Source organism: Coturnix japonica, chromosome 33 (assembly GCF_054131305.1).
Source record: "Coturnix japonica strain WE chromosome 33, WE-NBRP24, whole genome shotgun sequence".
Taxonomy (NCBI): domain Eukaryota; kingdom Metazoa; phylum Chordata; class Aves; order Galliformes; family Phasianidae; genus Coturnix; species Coturnix japonica.
Window position 1 is genome coordinate 552,469 of NC_140695.1, and position 17,235 is coordinate 569,703.

A 17,235-nucleotide genomic window follows, 5' to 3' on the forward strand; every position below is an offset into this window, starting at 1 on the left:
GTCTGTGTTTGTGTCTCTGTTGGTTTGGGTTCTTGGGAGTTGGTTTTAAGTTTGGGGTTTGGGTTTGTGTCTCTGTTGGGTTTGGGTTCTTGAGGGTTGTTTTTAAGTTTGGGGTTTGGGTTTGTGTCTCTGTTGGGTTTGGTTTCTTGAGGGTTGTTTTTAAGTTTGGGGTTTGGGTTTGTGTCTCTGTTGGGTTTGGGTTCTTTAGGTTACTTTTAGGTTTGGGGTTAGTGTTTGTGTCTCTGTTGGGTTTGGGTTCTTGAGGGTTGTTTTTAAGTTTGGGGTTTGGTTTTGTGTCTATGTTGGCTTTGGGTTCTTTAGGTTTGTTTTAGGTTTGGGGTTTGGGTTCTGGAGGTTTGGTTTTAGGTTTGGGGTTTGGATTTGTGTCTATGTTGGGTTTGTTTTAGGTTTAGGTGTTCGATTAGGGTTAGGGTTTGGTCTAGTGTTTGGGATAGCGTTTGGGTCAGGTTTAGGGTTGTGAATCATGAGAGCAGCTGTTTTACGTTTTGCGGATAGCCTCTTGCACAACTTGGGCAGATACAGCCTGAAGGACAAATGGCTGGCGTTAATATCAGCTCAGGAACAGAACTGGGAGTTGGCCACAGAGTTTGCTGTCAAGGGAAGATTAGAAATTATAAATGTGCTGGTGTTGAAGATAAGATTGCAGAACAGATGCCTGAGGTGGATGTAACATCAGCGGGAACCGCCCTGGGCAGCCCCCTTTAAGGGGTTGGGCATTTACAGCAAGAACGGCTATTAGCATTCATCCCACCACCATCAGAAATGTTAATTAATGCTTGGAATTTCTGCCCATATTCTTGGAACGAATGACCACAGATAGGCTATGCCTATCAATGGTATGAATGACCACAGATAGGCTATGCCTATCAATGGAATGAATGACCACAGATAGGCTATTCCTATCAATGATATGAATGACCACGGATAGGCTATGCCTATCAATGGAATGAATGACCACGGATAGGCTATGCCTATCAATGGAATGAATGACCACAGATAGGCTATTCCTATCAATGATATGAATGACCACGGATAGGCTATGCCTATCAATGGAATGAATGACCACGGATAGGTTATGCCTATCAGTGGGTAGTCACTGTTTGGGTGTGTGGGTTGATGCAGCGATCCCCATGCACCCAGCCCTGCAATAAAGGGAACAGAACCCATTGGCGTGTCACATTCCTGTGTTGGTTTTCTCAGCATTACCATGGCCATGGTTTTAGGGTCATTTATGGGTCATTTGGGGTCTTTTGAGGTCATTTGGGGGGATTTGGGGTCACAGATCAGCTTCCAAAGCCCCTTATTTTAAAGGAGATTCCATGATCCAAAGAGAGGAGTTGCTGAGCTTCTTTTACCTCAACTGCTTAGCTGTATAGGAAGAAACAATAATTAACATGTGTTACATATACACACACCTATATACGTATATATACATGAAATCACTGACTGCACTCCCCCAGCATCAAATTCCCTTGTGGTACACACTGGACGTCCCTGTGTTTCTCCAGCACCCACTGAGTGCACCCAGCTCCCTGGGGAAAAGCAGTTCCACGGAGAGGTTTGCCCTTTCCAGAGGCTGGAAGGACCCAAACTGCTTTTCCCAACACGTTCTTTACATGCACTACAGGGACCTTATCTCCCTCTGCAGTATGCAGGGGGATGGATTGGCTAGGACCATCACGATTGACAGATCCTCTAGTATTGACCAACCAAGTGGCTTCTGCCCAATGCTTCAGTGTTCTACCATCCATTGCTTTCAACATAGCTTTCAACAACCCATGGTATCATTCAATCTTACCAGAGGCTGGTGCATGGTAGGGGATACGATAAACCCACTCAGTGCAATGATCTTTGGCCCAAGTATTTATAAGGGAATGTTTAAAAGGAGACCCATTATGAGATTCAATTCTTTCTGGGGTGCCATGTCGACACAGGACTTGTTTCTCAAGACCCAGTATGGTGTTTTGGGCGGTAGCATGGGGTACTGCGTGTGTTTCAAGCCACCATGGCAAGCGCATAACACCATTGTGAGATTGTGGCAAGGTGATATAATCAACCTGCCACGCCTCCCCATATTTGTCCTTCTGCCATCACCCTTCCCCCCAGAGAGGTTTCATCCTCTTGCTTAAACATGGCACACATGTGTCAGTCACGAATAACCTGTGCAATAGTGTCCATAGTTAAGTCCACCCCTCGGTCGCCACCACACTTATAATGTCATGCCTCTTCCTTGATGGCCTGAGGTCTCATTGGCCCATCGGGAAAGAAACAATTCAACCTTGTTCTGCCAGTCCAAATCTATTTGAATCACCTCAAATCTTGCTGCTTGATCTACCTAATGTGAAGGATGAGAGAAAGGCCCCACAGTGAGGGAGAGAAAGAAACTGTCACAGAAACTGGGACGGGGGGCGGGAGGGAAGAGTAGTCTGGTAAAAGAAGAATGGGGAGTACAGACACTGGGTGTGGAATAACAAGGGGGATGAAGGCCATAAAGATAAGGATGCAACAGCCTGAGTACAGTGAGGTGACTGGATGTCCACAGGGCAAACAGGAACCAGTTTGGGGGGTGCCCCTTTTGCAGGGTTTAAAGTTTACAGCGAGGAAGATGATGAGCCTTCATCCCACCACCACCCCCACGACTCACTATGCACACACAGCGGGGGAGGGACTGCGTGCTAATGGGGTCTGAGGAATGTCATGAATATGTATCCCAATTCCTGCCAACTACTGATGATGTATTAGTTCAGCCTACATCTGTAGCACGCTTTCTCCTGACGGTGTGCAAGTGAGGTGGAGCTCTCCCCCTTGCACCAGGGTGTGTGTGCATCACTCATTAAACATACCTGCTTTATAACTACTTGGTGGTTATGGAGTTTGATTCCGCAAGTCAGCTGCACTGTCAGGTGAGTGGTCAGTTCTCAGCTCAGGTGAGCCCAGTGAGCGGAGAGCATTGATGTAGGTGAGAACTGCTGAGCTGCAGGCTGAGGTCACTCTGTGAGCTCTGCACTGAACCAGCATCTGCTGGGAAGGGAAACTGATGAGCTGTGCATGTGCCTTTTCACTGTCCTGCTTGGCTGGTGACACTCGGTTTTGTGCAAGCCAGTGAGGGCTCCACAGGGCGATTCAAGCCAAACACATTTACAGTTGAGTGACAGACAATGTGCATTTGGACTTCCAGACTTCTGCCTTAACAACACTTTCAAACCAAGTCATCTAGCATTTCAAAATGACTACTGCTCAATGCACTGGGCATGGAATTCTTCTTCCAAGCCATGCCCGATACCATCAGTCCTGCTGAGGTTTCCTGTGCAGAGTTGTCTGTTTCCTAATTACTGTGCCTACTCTGCAAGGAGTAAAACCATGCTAACCGTATGGCCAGAAAAAGAAGTTGGAAGGAAGAAAAGAACTCCAAGTAACTGTTCCTGCCATTCACCTCTCGTAACTCAGTGCTGGGGTTGCTGACACAACACAAATGAATGCTGGTGACAGATTAGGGCATTCCTAGAGAAGAATCACACTGCTTTATGTTTGGTATTTCTGTTTGCCTCACTTGTTTTCAGCACAACTTGATATCTCTGTTTAAAATAAAACTGTATCCCAGCGTACCAGATTCTGTGCTCATCTGATAGAATCCATCAGGAGCACCAGAAAACAGACCCTTACTGGATATATTTAGGTGACTAAACAAGAGGGACACACACTGGCATCCCAAAAGGAAGGTCTTCCACACCAAAGAAAATACAAAACCTTACTGGTATCTTCCTTCAGAAAGTAAAGAAGTTACAAACTGGATCGTTTCAGACCATGCAGGCTTCAACATCTGGGAAGCCTCTGTTATTAGAGGAGGAAAGGGCTCATGCACCTGAATAAGAGCCATGACTTTCAGGACAGCAGCCACTCCCGTTCTTCTCCATCCAAAGCTGTCATTTAGCTTTCACTGCGTCTATTTCATGCAGCCATTCATTAGTTCTGCACTGCAAAGAATGTAGATCAAGGGAACCAATCTAACGTCCTTAATTTCCTGATGAGAAATCTCTCTCAGTCTCTTGCAATAGCACTGATCACCTGGAGCAGAGGAAATTAAAGCGCACAGGAAAAAGTTCCTCGGGTGGCAAAAGTTGAATCACAGCGTCACCTGCTGGAGACCAACATCTCGAGGGAAGCAGGATGGATGTTGCAGCCAAATGTGCTCCTCCACCACTGGTTTACTGAGACGTACCCATGAGCACCACACATCTGTGTGGGCTGTCTGTCCATAGAGCTACAAAGGCAGAAGCAGAACATCTAAATGGTTTGTTGTGGTTGTGTGTTGTGACTGATATCAGTCCTTGGACCTGTTAGACTTCACAGTTGGGTTCAGAGTTTTCACAGCTCATCCTGGCTTTCTGGTGCTCCCTGCACAGTGACACCATCCCTCTGACCCCTTCTGTCACCCCTTTTAGTCCAACTGATTGTGATTTGCATGTAACTCATCCACGGTGCTTCCAAATTCCTAACCGAGTGGGAAATGAGCCATGGGACCCATCTAATATCTGTAAACATGAAAACACGTGGAACTCCAGTCAACTCTGTTCCCCTAAGGATTAAATGTGAAGCAGCAAATGGTTTGACCTCGTATCACAGCAGACTCTGTACAGAGGATACTACTTGTGTTACAAAAGAGACTGAACACCATCAGCACAGGGCCTTATCAACACTGACTGCACAAAGAGACTGGGAAGTGAGGGCCCATGATACTCTGATGGTATATGGAGCTGCCTCTGGTTCCAGAGGAAACCCCGTTTCAGTCAGTGCTGCCTACGCTGTCCTGTGCAGATGCCCAAAGTCACGTGCAGCAAAAGCATTTACAGATCTCAACTTGAACCTTCAGATCTCCATTCAGGTGAGGTCCAGCAATGCTCATTTTCATCATAAACTGTACAGAAATATTACTTCAGAACCCAACTTTACAGCGTGATCATTTCAAATAGCTCCTCACTGGCAAGAGAAACAGCAATTGAGTCTGTGAGACATTTGGCAGAGCACAAAGCCAAAATCCCCATGCTGCTTTGTCACACTTTGCCATCAATCTCAGCTCACCTCACGCAACAGTGAACAAAAACCTGTTTCCTTCCCTACCTCATAGTCTGCTAAACACGCTGATGAAAACATATTTCCTGAGATGCTCAGACACTGCTGCAACAGCGATCGCATGTGTGTGTAAAAGTGTGTTTTGATACACAGTGCAAAAACATCAAACATGATCTTGGGAAAGTTCAGCTCATGAGAAGTGGTTTCTTCTTGCTGTATTTTTCCATCTCTGCATTATGAATTTTGCAAAGACAGCCAAGCTTCCATCCTACGTACACCCTGATAATATCCCCTTTGTATTTGTACTTCACATACAAAACACACAACTTTGTCAGACTGTATTTGCAAACACTCACTCATCAGGTCCTGTAGAGGTTAAAGAATTATCACACCCTAGGCAGATTTTTAAGCATTACACAACTTTGCATGCAAAGCGGAGATTCATCGCGTGAGCTCAACCACCAAGACCAACACCAGTGCCTACAAACCCTTCAGAGAATGAAGGAAAGCAGTACAAGTAGAACTCCTGAACACCAAATTGATTTCCATGCCTTGGTGCCCCTGGAGAGATGGAAGGAAAGGTTTTCAGTATCACATAGTATGATCTGTCATAAGTCATTCACTGAAACTTCAAGATCCAACAGAGACATTAAAGTATTTTCAATTGGGTTTGAGCATCTCTGTAGAAAAAAAAAATAAATAAAATCAGTTATGTACAGTGTTACACATAAAATACAACAGTGTTACACATACAGGTAATAAAAGGCTGAAACTTGCAAGCTGAGACTGGACATGACACTTTCCCTTCAAAATGATGGCTCTATTTTACAAGTGGCAAATCAGCCATTGCATTTGACTGCTGGGATTAGTACTGCATTAGTAACTGTTGTTTGGCTTTCATTGCTCTATCCAAAGTCTACACTAAACAGGCTGACTTTACCCATTCTCAAAATCAATCAATACATACGTGAATCTGAAAACACATGAAGCAGAGCAAATTCCAGTCCCTCTACCTTCTCCTGGATGTGGGTTCTTCCAGCAGACTGAGGCTTCTGACCGTCCTTGCTTTCTTCTCCTCTTTGGAGTTTGCTCAGGTGCTCGTCTGAGATCCAATCCTTAAGAGCAGTCAGGAGCTCATCAACTTCAGAATTTGGTGGTAGTTGTAATATAGTCACATCATCAGCTATTTCAGCTTTCAACTTGATGATCTTCCAAGCCAAAACCTGAGCAGATGGGCATGCGCCAGAGCACATCAGTTCTGCTCATTATCCACTGAATGATGCATGATATGTCAAACAAATAAGAAGTAGATACAGACACCCCATAAAATTCAAAAGATGGTCCTAGCAGCAAGCTCTATTTTCTCTGCCCACTTCCCCCTCATAGAATCTATTCTTTCTCCAACTAATTAACTCATGAAACAAATGAAATTAGAAAAGTTTCCTTATTTCAACAGGTATGCAGAGAATGTTCCATTGCTGAATGGCTTTTGAGTGAATTTCCCACTTTGCCCAACTCTTACTTGATCCCTTCCTGATGCTGCCCTCACTTCCTCCTGCATGAAAGGTGTCATCTGTTGTGCCACTTCACCAGTATCCTTACGCATCTCTGCCACTATAAACTGATATTTACACTACAACAAAACAGAACAAGGAATTCTGTTTTTCTTCTGACCTACAAAGGAATCTTATCCAGATAAGAAAACACCTTACCTTCAAGATAGATGAAACAAGCTTCTGCTGTCCTTATCTATTGATTTGAGTACTTCTTCCCTAGAATCCCGTCATTTACCTGAAATAAAAGAAAAATACTCAAATATCTGTGTACAGAAAACTCGATTTTTTTGGTAAACAACACTCCGAAATCCTTTGACGGAGTTCCTGAGCAGCAGAGTGATTAAACCAACAACTGCTTTACCCTTTCTCTTCTTGTAAACAAGTGACAGAACAGTAGAGACCACGCTGCACAAATGCCTCAAGAACTCAGAAACAGAGAGGGGGAAAGTAATTGACTGCATTCACACCCTTCCTGTCACAGAAAAACCAAGTCATCAGCTTTGCAGACATCCCGTTTAGACAACCAGCAGTGTTAACTCAGACTTGGAGAGTTACTGATCATAGGAAATAATTCCTCTCGATGGATTTCATATGGATTCATTTGCTTCCTCAAGGTCGTCCTGACATTCGGCAATTTCCTTCAGCAGCATTTCAATCCTTTTCACTTCTGCATCCTTCTGCTGTAGAAATATCACATTCCAAACAGGATGAACCAGATCATTTTAGAAACGATTACAAGCCAAGTTGCAATAAGCGTCCTTACATTACCGCACCTCTTTCAGATTATCTAGAGAGGCTTCTTGCTCCATCAGAGCTTCTTCTTCTCCATGGAACTGCAAAAATCAAGGGGAAAATGTTGAAATAGCTCCAAAACCTGCTCAATTTTCACTTAATGCCAATTTGGCACTATAAAAAAAAAAAAAAAAAAAAAAAAGGTTGTTGACTGCTATACCTTTGAAGTAGTATCACTCCATAAAATGATGTACTGTTTGCCTCTGAAATCTCTCTCTGAAATCAGTTAATTCAAACACGGTTGGAGTTTTAGTAGCTGAAGCTGGTTCCAGGTTTGGAAACAGCTGTGACTCCTTTCTCTCCCTGAGAAATGTAAGATCTGTGTCTCCCTTCCAGTGTTTGAAAAGACCTGAGGTGCAGTGAGAGGAGCCAGAGAGTGTTTCTTCTGCTGCGTGTTTTATTCCTCACAGAGTGAAAATAGTCACGTCTCAGAGGTGTGAGAATAATCCTATGAATTTTGTGACCAAAGCTTTTGTAAAGGCTTCTTTTTTACTCAGTGATGTTCCAAACACAGTCTAAGTCTGTTACGCCCTTCAGACTTACAAGCCCAGCAAGCATACAAAAAACTTCTGCATAAGTGTTAAGAGCTTTATGCGTCAGCAAGCAAGCTTCCCATTCCTATTTGTGTACAGGTGCCTTATTACACTATTGACAGCTTTTCAGCCTAGAGGTCTGGTGTAGGTTTTGTGTTTCCAGAAAAAACAGCGTGTTGGTAATTTTATTAAGAGAGCCACAAGACAGATTTGGGAAGGGAGACGCACGATCCTCATCCAAAAGGAAGGAGGCAGCAGTATTGCTGCCCATCAGTCCAAACTGTATCAGCATCTGTTGGTTCCAAATGTCCTTTCCCCACAAAAAAGGCAACACAAAAATCAACTTGGTCTCTCCTTACCATCACCCTCTTCAGGTACGTATCCAGGCTTATTCTTATAACAGAAGAACATCGAAGGCGCATTGAGAAAGCCAGCACGAGCTCTCTGCTCTGGGATAGGTGCTGGTTCATCAGCAATTATAGCACCATTAGATGGAGGATTGTCTGATGGCACAGTCGTCATCTCAGCTTTGGACAGAAATTGAGCCAAACGTGAAGACTGAATTACTTCAGAACAGCAACACTAACCCCACAGTGCCCTTATTTCTGAGCTGAGCTGTCTGCAGCAATGTGTACTACTGAATCACTGAGTAACTGCGAGTGTTTGACAGCCCAGAAAACATTAACCAGCAACTGAAGAGGACTGGTTTCAAATTATTTGGGGGAAGTGTGTGCTTCTTACCAACTAACCTCAGTCTATTACCATGGTAGCTGTTACTGAAACTTTTACTGTTCAAGAAGTCATCCTTTAGTTGCATGCTCCTGAGACAACCAGAACACTGCTCTCAGTCTCTGAAATGTAACAGACAGGTGCATAACAAATATTATAGGTATTAGATATTTGAAACGCATGTAATTACACACCTGAACAACAGATACTAGCACACTAGGTTGACATTGTGAGTTAGGATTCTGACAGGATCAACAGTTTTCATCACTTGCTTCATTTTGGACTAGGCATACAGAACAGCTAAAGAAAAAGACATTTTTGAGTAATTCTGAGTGGTCTTTGGAGCATCTACTTGCTCAAGTTTAAAGGAGAATCGCTGAAGAGAAGCTCTGGTATTAGTTTTGCTTGGATTCCGGCAGGCAGTGCATTAGGAGGCAGCATGATTGTTTCTCACCAAACAGATTATACAGTCCCATTGACCTTCCTGCCTTTTTAGCAAAGACAGATCCACATTTCTCCTGTGCAGTATTATGGCTGGCTTTGAAACTTGCAGCACATTCAGTAAGAGAGGGCCATTACTGTGTTTCCCACATAGCTGGATTTGGGCTTTGGCATGAAACAGTGCCACAGTGTAGCTGTAAGCAACACCACAGCATCTCTCCAAACAAGCTGTAGAGCAAGAATGACTTTGTCAGCTACTGACAGATCTGAGGAGCATTCATCAATGATCTTCATTAGGCAGTGCTTTCTTTGAAGACAGGGTTTGTGCACTTCTTGTGCTTCTGCCAACACACCATCATTCATAAACTCATCTGCCTTTCTTTGCCAAAGCTAAGCAACAGTATTTAGATTAATGAGAATCAGCTGGAATGCAAGTAACAAAAAGCATTTGGGGTAATGCAAGCTAGGAACCAACCTCGGCAAGATTCCAGTGTGAACCACATTCTTCATAGCTTCAAATGCTAGAAAAGCATCATCAGTTTTGCCTTCAACTGCATCCAGCACTGCAAGTGCTATACGTGCCTCTTCTTCATAGGCTGCAACCTGAAAGACCTACAAGCAAAGTGAAAAACAAGTTATACCTAACGTACACACTGATACTTGGAACAGCTGGTGCATGCCAACAGCCAGGAAGGAATCGGGTAGGAGAAAGTTAACAACATCGCTCATTTTCCTCTGAGACAAGAAAATACTTCTGGAAGAAAGTCGGTGCTCAGGGAGGTCAGTGTCATCCAAGCAGATACAGTTCTACAACTAAGAGAAGTTCTCAACAAATACTGTTTCCCCCTTCACCAGATACATTCTGATACTACCAAATCTCATCGTTAGCACAACCCAAAAGAAACCCAACAACAACAGCTACAAAATAAATAAACAAACACAACAAAAAGCCCAAGCAATGTAAATGTGGCTCATTTCCAGCTGGGACAGACCTGCTTTCTTCAGCTTGTCAGGTATGATGCAATGTGTTGGTTCTAGGAGAAAAGCAATGCTGATAACACACCAATGTTTATAGCTCCTGCTAAGCATGTTGTGCACAGACAAAGCTGTTCTCAGGAAAGAATCCAAGGAGTTGGGAAAGAACAGAATTAGGACAGCTGGTTTACGCTGGCCAAAGGGGTGTTCTGTACAGTATGACATGGTGCTTAGCCATCTTCTGGGTCTAACCACAGCCAAAAGCTTGTATATTGTCATATAACACCCTCTACTCTACTCTTAGATCAATCCATCTGCACCTGAACGTCCACATGATGGAAATGCTTGTAGAGAGGATCAGTCAGTTCAGGAACATTTTTGTTCTCCGTGATGGTTTCCAAGCTAATCAGAAGTTTCTTTGCCCAATGTATTCCTTCTGGTCACAGAACAATTCAGACTAGCACCCTGTTGAAGAAAAGAAATAGAAGCTATCTCAACAAATCCAAATCAAGTGTTACCTTGTTTGGTTCTTACTGGTTTTTCCCCATGTGCCGGACTGTGTGCTCTGCTGATTCCCATTCCTGCCTGTTCATGCAGCAGGAACCAGTGCGCAGCAGTCTGGTATTTATAAGGCAGACTCTTCTAATGCAGTCTTCAAACAAGAATTTGCCAGCAGTTACTGTTAATTGTTTATTGCCTTCACCCAGGACATGGAAAACAAATCTAGAAGGAATTGCATTAGAAGACCATTAGTGGTATAATGGAATAATCCACTAATGGATTATTCCATTATACCACTAATGGTCTTCTAATGGTCCACTAATGGATTATTCCAGCTTGCAGTGCCCACATATTTGGGAAGCTTGCTTCATCACTTCATTCCTACCTTGGCAGTGAGTAGTTACAATTGCTTTATCTTTCTTGTGTAATCATAAATGTTTTAGAGCAAACAGCTGTGTCTTGTGTGCTTTCACAGTGCCAGTACGTGTGCTGGTGACCCACTTTGGAAGTCTGAAAGCAACTTTTAACTACAGCATAAGCTCTTAAAACTCAGAGGATCGAGGTGTACCAGCAATTTAATCTGGTGATATTATCCTCAGGATGATAGGAAAAAGACTGGACTAATGTGACACTGCCTGCTGTAAAACCAAGTTTCTGTAGAACTTCAAATACATTTATTAAAATCCCCTCTCCAAACCAGAAGCACATGATGTCTGTTCAGCCTTCTAATTTCACGTCTTGAAACAATCAAACCCAGCATGCCCCATAGTACCTCTGAGCATGTATTTCTGTGCTTCATGCTAATATGTTCCCAATGCAGCATTTGCCCCCACACACCGTGTGCACACAGCCTCACCTGGCATAAACAGCTGTATGCGCACAGTGCTGCTGACTTCCCAGCACAGAATGCCCTACCACAAGGTCTAGCCTGGTTCCTTCCAAGCTGCTAAGAGCAGACATAAAACACGCGTTGTTTTAGTTTTGACCATGTGTGTATAGTTATACAACTGAACACTTAGACAGCCAATAGGTAATGTAATGTAAATGTAAACACAGGGTATACAGATGCTTCATAGAAATGATTAATATGATAGAAGGATAAAGGGAAAATGCTCACCAACATTGAAGGTCCACAGTAAAGTCAAAAAAAAAAAAAAAAAAAATCACCAGAGGAAGAAATCCTGCCTTAGAGCTGGTCAGCCCTTACATGAGATCTGGGAGAGTTGGAGCCAAGCTCCACCCCTTCCAGTAGCACAGCTGAATTACCTTCACCTGTGCTCCTGCAGCTGACTCATTGCTTGCCTCAGGTGGTCAATCAGAAGTTCAGGCTGTGATCAGTAGTTTCCCATACACTTTGTTAAGGTCAAAATACACTTCACAAAAGCTGGTAAAGCAATTGCTCTGCCAGTTGTCCTCCAACTTTGCTGTCGCTCTAATTTGGCTGTTAAGATCTGCAAGCTCCACCACAAATTACACACCAACTTTGCTTTCTTTCAGAGCTGGTTTTTGAGCACCTGCCATGTGTTCAAGGGATGGACTTCTGCAGGGACTCTCCAGAACTGGTTGGGAACGCAGCTGTCTCAAGCAAACACAAAACAGTCCAAAACTTACCTGAGAACATCTGGCACAACTCCAAACTTGAGTTTCTCACAATGGTGATGTGGCGGTGCGTCTGGGAGGAGGTGACCCAAATTTACAAGGTGGGCATCTCTGTCCTTTTTCCCAGCTGAAATGCATTTGAGGATCCAGACTCAGCAAATATCTTCTCGTCTTGTTTGCATTATCACTTCTGTCTTCAGATTCGTTGTGCTGATTCCCTTAGTTGTCAGAGGGAGCGGGGTGTGACCAGGACTCAGCCAGGCTGTGATCAAACTGCACGTACAGCCTCAGAAACTGCTCAGGAAATGGTTAAAAGAGCCGCTTCTTCTTCCTTGAAACTTCTGGCCTGCTGCAGCTTTGATTCTTTAGGGAAGAACAGACATAGCTGTGATTGTCAGGGTCTGTGTGGTTTGATTCTGGTTTCTGGGACACGATGAAGTGCGTGGAGTGCAGGGTGATGGCACTCTAAGGACATTTCCATTTGGGTTGGATTTCCAGGTTGCTATGTTCAGTTAGGGGAGTCGTGGCACTGAGGTCTGTGTGCAAGGTCTTGCAGGCAGGCTCAGACTGTGCTGATGGCTGCAGTTGCTGTCACTGTGTGCTTGCAGCCAGCACCCTGCTGCCCAACTCATGCCACCCACGTGTTTCCCTGGCGTGTTGAAACAAGCAGGAAATCCTGAAACTTGGGAGTTTCAAAAGCAGCGTGATTTGTCTCCTCGGGCAAAGTCCTCAGCCAGAACTGCAGTAGAGACACCCCCTGGAGCCAGCAACTGGGGGTCGAAAGTACTGGATTGGAAGGGGTCAGTGCCAGGCACCCAGCTAACCTGTGGAGGTAACAATGTGCCTAGAACTAATTTGGCCCTGGACTTCCAGAGAGCCTACTTTGATTTTTTTCTGTTGCCTACTTGGAGGTATCTTCACAGGCTAGAGTGCTCAAAGGTAAGTGGGCCATGAGAGCTGGGCAGCATTTAAATAGCGCTTCTTTGGAGCTCAGGATTGGTGCATCCCTCAGAGAAGGAAATAGGGAAGGGGGGTGTCCTGGAAATGGGTGATGCTGAGATGGTGAAGATGTTGAACACCTTCTTGACTTTGGTTTTCACTTCAGTGACTGCCCCTTGGGACTCCTGGGCCCTGGAGGGAAGAGAGAGAGCTTGAGAAATGGAGAGCTTCCCTCTGGGTGAGGAGGGGGTGATCTGAGAGCATCTGGTTGGGATCAGCGTGCACAATCCATGGACTCTGATGGGATGCATCCACATGTGTGGAGGGAGCTGGCAGAGGTGATGGTCAAACTCTTTATCATCTTTGACAGGTCTTGGAGAAGTGCCTGAAAACTGGAGGAGAGCCTGTGACACTGCAGTCTTCAGAAAGGGCAAGGAGGAGGATCCGGTAAACTGCAGGGCAGTCAGTCTCACCTCTCCCTGGAAAGGTGGTGGAACAGCTTGGTCTGGATGCCATCTCCAGGCAACTGGAAGGGAAGAAGTTTACCAGCAGTAGTCAGCTTGGATTCACCGGGGAAATGTCATGCTCAGCCAACCCTGCAGCCTTCTGTGATGGCATCACCAGCTGGGTAGATGTGGGGAGAGCAGTGGATGTCATCTACCTTGACTTCAGCAAGGCTTTTGATACTGTCTCACATGACATCCTGGTAACAAAGCTGAGAAAGTGTGGGATAGATGAGTGGATGGTAAGCTGGGCTGAGAACTGTCTGACTGTCTGAGCTCAGAGGGTTTTGATCACCAGCACAGCGTCCAGTTATAGACCTGTGTTCCCCGGGGTTTGTTGATGTGTCTGGTCTTGTTCAGTATCTTCACTGATGACCTTGAGGAGGGGATAGTGTCCACACTCAGTAAGTACACCTATGATACAAAGCTGGGAGGAATGGCTGACACACCTGAAGTCTGTGCTGCCATTCAGCAAGACCTGGACAGACTGGAGAGCTGGGCACTAATAAACAAGAAGTGGTTTAACAAAAGCAAGTGCAGAGTCTTGAATCTGGGAAGGAATAGCAGCAATTATCAGTACAAGGGCATGCAATGTTGTGTGGGCACATGGGTGTGCAAAGGAAGAACAGTGCTGGGATGGGCTGTGGTGGGCCAAAGATGCATAGTGGACCGAAGATGGTAGATGCAACTCTGGACCAAAAGTCATGCAGCAGCTCATGGAGTGTCACTGGACAAATCAGGCTGTGAGCTCTTTGTGAATCTCTAATTGTGATGGTTTATTGATTGACTGCAATCAAACTACAAGTACTGAGTTGGGCAGCAACTGAAACACCGCGCACTGCAGCCGCTGCCTTGTGATGTTTCTCCTCTCAGTCTTTCAGCTGCAGCTTCTGCATCATCTCTGCAAGGCTGTTCATTGCTGCAGAGAACTGGAAAGAAACAAAGCAAGCATAGAAGTAGGACAGAAAAAAATCTAGGGAGATCTCATGAAGAAACTCTGACCAGTAAACATCCAGAATGTCCCCGTGTGGAACAGCATGTTCCTTTCATTCAGGTCACTGACACTACTTCCCAGGACACACTGCCTATGCTCTGTCGTGGAAAGGCTGTTTCAAAGGTTGCAGTGCCCGACATGGCAAGCTTCTTTATCACAGCAAAACCTTCTGGCTGTTACCAACCACATCCTTCTCAAGCCAGAGGAAGGCGTCCAAGCTCCCCATGGCAGCTCTCACTGACAGTGTCATTTCCTCAAACACACAGCTGGCTGCTTTTCTATTCCATTGCTTCCCTCAGGATTTTACCATCTCATTCATATCTGACAGATGGAGGCACTGAGACCAACAAGAGAATGTGTGTCTGTGTTCACCAAGGTCTCACCTCTATATGTGCAGCTCTCTGAGAAGCCTTTCTCAATTCCCTTCTCCTTTCTTTTTGTTGTTGTCTTCTTTCTATAAAGCAAGAATACCAATGAATTCATTTTGTTAACAGCAAAACTGCAGAAACATGGGTGCTGTGAAAACAAATGGCAGTCCAAAGACAAAGCAAATGGGACTAGGAAGCCTCTCAGACATTTCCAGGGGGACATACAGAAGACCACTGTGAAGTTAACAGAAAGAGATGCATTTAGGTATGCTGGCACCTCACTGCCTTTGGACTTTGTAGCCTTCAACTCTTATCCCCTCTACAGAGAAGGAAAAAGCAAGCCCTAAGCAAACTCAATATGTTGCACTTCACCAGGACGGTACCGCAGCACCTTCTTACCTCCTTGCTTGGAGCTCAGTGCTGGGGCAGGCCCAGGGTGTGCTGCTAGGGCCGGCACACTGTCTCTGTTCTGGCCTCTGGCTCTTTTGGTAGCAGGCAACTGCGCTGCAGTCTGTTTCTCTTTGTCCAAACCCTTGCGTTTACACCCAGCCAGGGTCTTGGAGACAGAGCTGGGACCTGCTGTTACAGGAAGCCCTCCAGCCTGAAGATGAGCTCCCTCTGAAAGCACTTCCTGCACCACTTTCACATAGATGTTTCCATTTGGCTCCTGGCGTACATCTGTTATAATCAAGAAAGGAGAAGCAGTAAGATTTAAAGAGTGACCAAGGCTAATTTCTGTAGCAAAATGGGCCACAATACTAGGAAATCTCATCTTGCGTGTTCACAGTAGCGGATCTTAGGATCTGAGCTGAAGGGTGGGTTTGCATTTCAAATCTGGACAGGGAAGGTAATTGTAAATCCCAGGGATGAAGACCTCAAGCAACACGCAGCAAAAGGAGTATGAAGAAAGAATGGACAGAAAGCCTAACTAGAAAGACATTGAATTAAACCCTGATGCCTGTTGTGCATCTGTACCTCTCTTGGGTTCCACGTCACAGGCTGCAGTCCTCCCCAGACTTTCCGCAAGGCTGCACTTGGCTGGAAGACCGCTTGTGTCAGCTTCTGACAGAAAGGAACAAGCAATACTTGAAGAGCATCTCCTGGGAGGAAGATTTGAGCGCAGCCAACCACCAACTTCCACTCTTCAAGTGTAGTTCCTACCACTTGCCTTTTTGCTGCTACAGCATGGTGCCATTTCTGCAGTAAGCACAGATCTGCAGTGGACTTCCTTCACTCTTCCATCACACACGCACCCCTTCATGCAGCCCTATTTAGAAATACCCACATTCTGGAAAATACAGACAAAAAAGAAACAGGCAGAAAAGCGGCACTAATACTTTGTCACTGGTGGGAATCTCCACAGAAAGTGCTGTGCTAAAGGTGTGAGGTTAAGGGATCATCACTATCAAGATAAAAGTCACAGCATGGAAGATTTAGCGATGGCGTGCTGACTAGAAGGAAAAAACAACACTTACCTTGGAGCTTGTTCATTTTCCCTCCTATCATCAGATATCTTCTCATCATCTACGTAGCTCTGAGGTTGGCCAAAGCCTGTTGCCATGAGCTTTGCTAAACGCAACAGTGCTGTGGCTCAGAGGTATTACACCGGCACATAGCATAGGAGATCTCCATAACCCAAGTGTCGAGGGAAGAAGGAAGGGGAACTGTTACAATTAATTACGTTCACTAAATTGATAATTGTAGGCTTCTTGTCACACACTACTGCCTACAGCAAAACAGCACAGATGTTGACAACTGTGATTTCTGCATACAAGCAACCACTCAAGGCTGAGCACTCTCTCCTGTCTCTTTGCCATGTCTAGAAAGACCCAGAAGAGCTCAGTGTTCTCTTGCTGTTAGTTTACATCCTCCAAGCACTTCCAAAGGCACACTGCTCTGTAGAAAAAGCTGAGCTGCCCAGAAAGTTTGTGCAGGAAGAAGGCAGCAGTGTCAGTGCACGTCATCCTGGGGGATCTGAAAGCATTTGTGAAGAGAACAGGGAAAGAAGAGGGAAGAGAGCAAAACCAACAGGCACTAGCAGTGCTGCCCACAGGGGGCGGGGCTTGAGGCAGGGCCTGTGCCAGAGGGGGGCCTGGCACAGTTAGGGCCAGCTCAGGGCCCAGAGCAGAGGGGGAGCAGGCAGAGGCAGGGCCTTGGGGCCCAGGATGGAGGAGGACCAGGCACAGCTGGGGCCAGCTCAGGACCCAGAGCAGA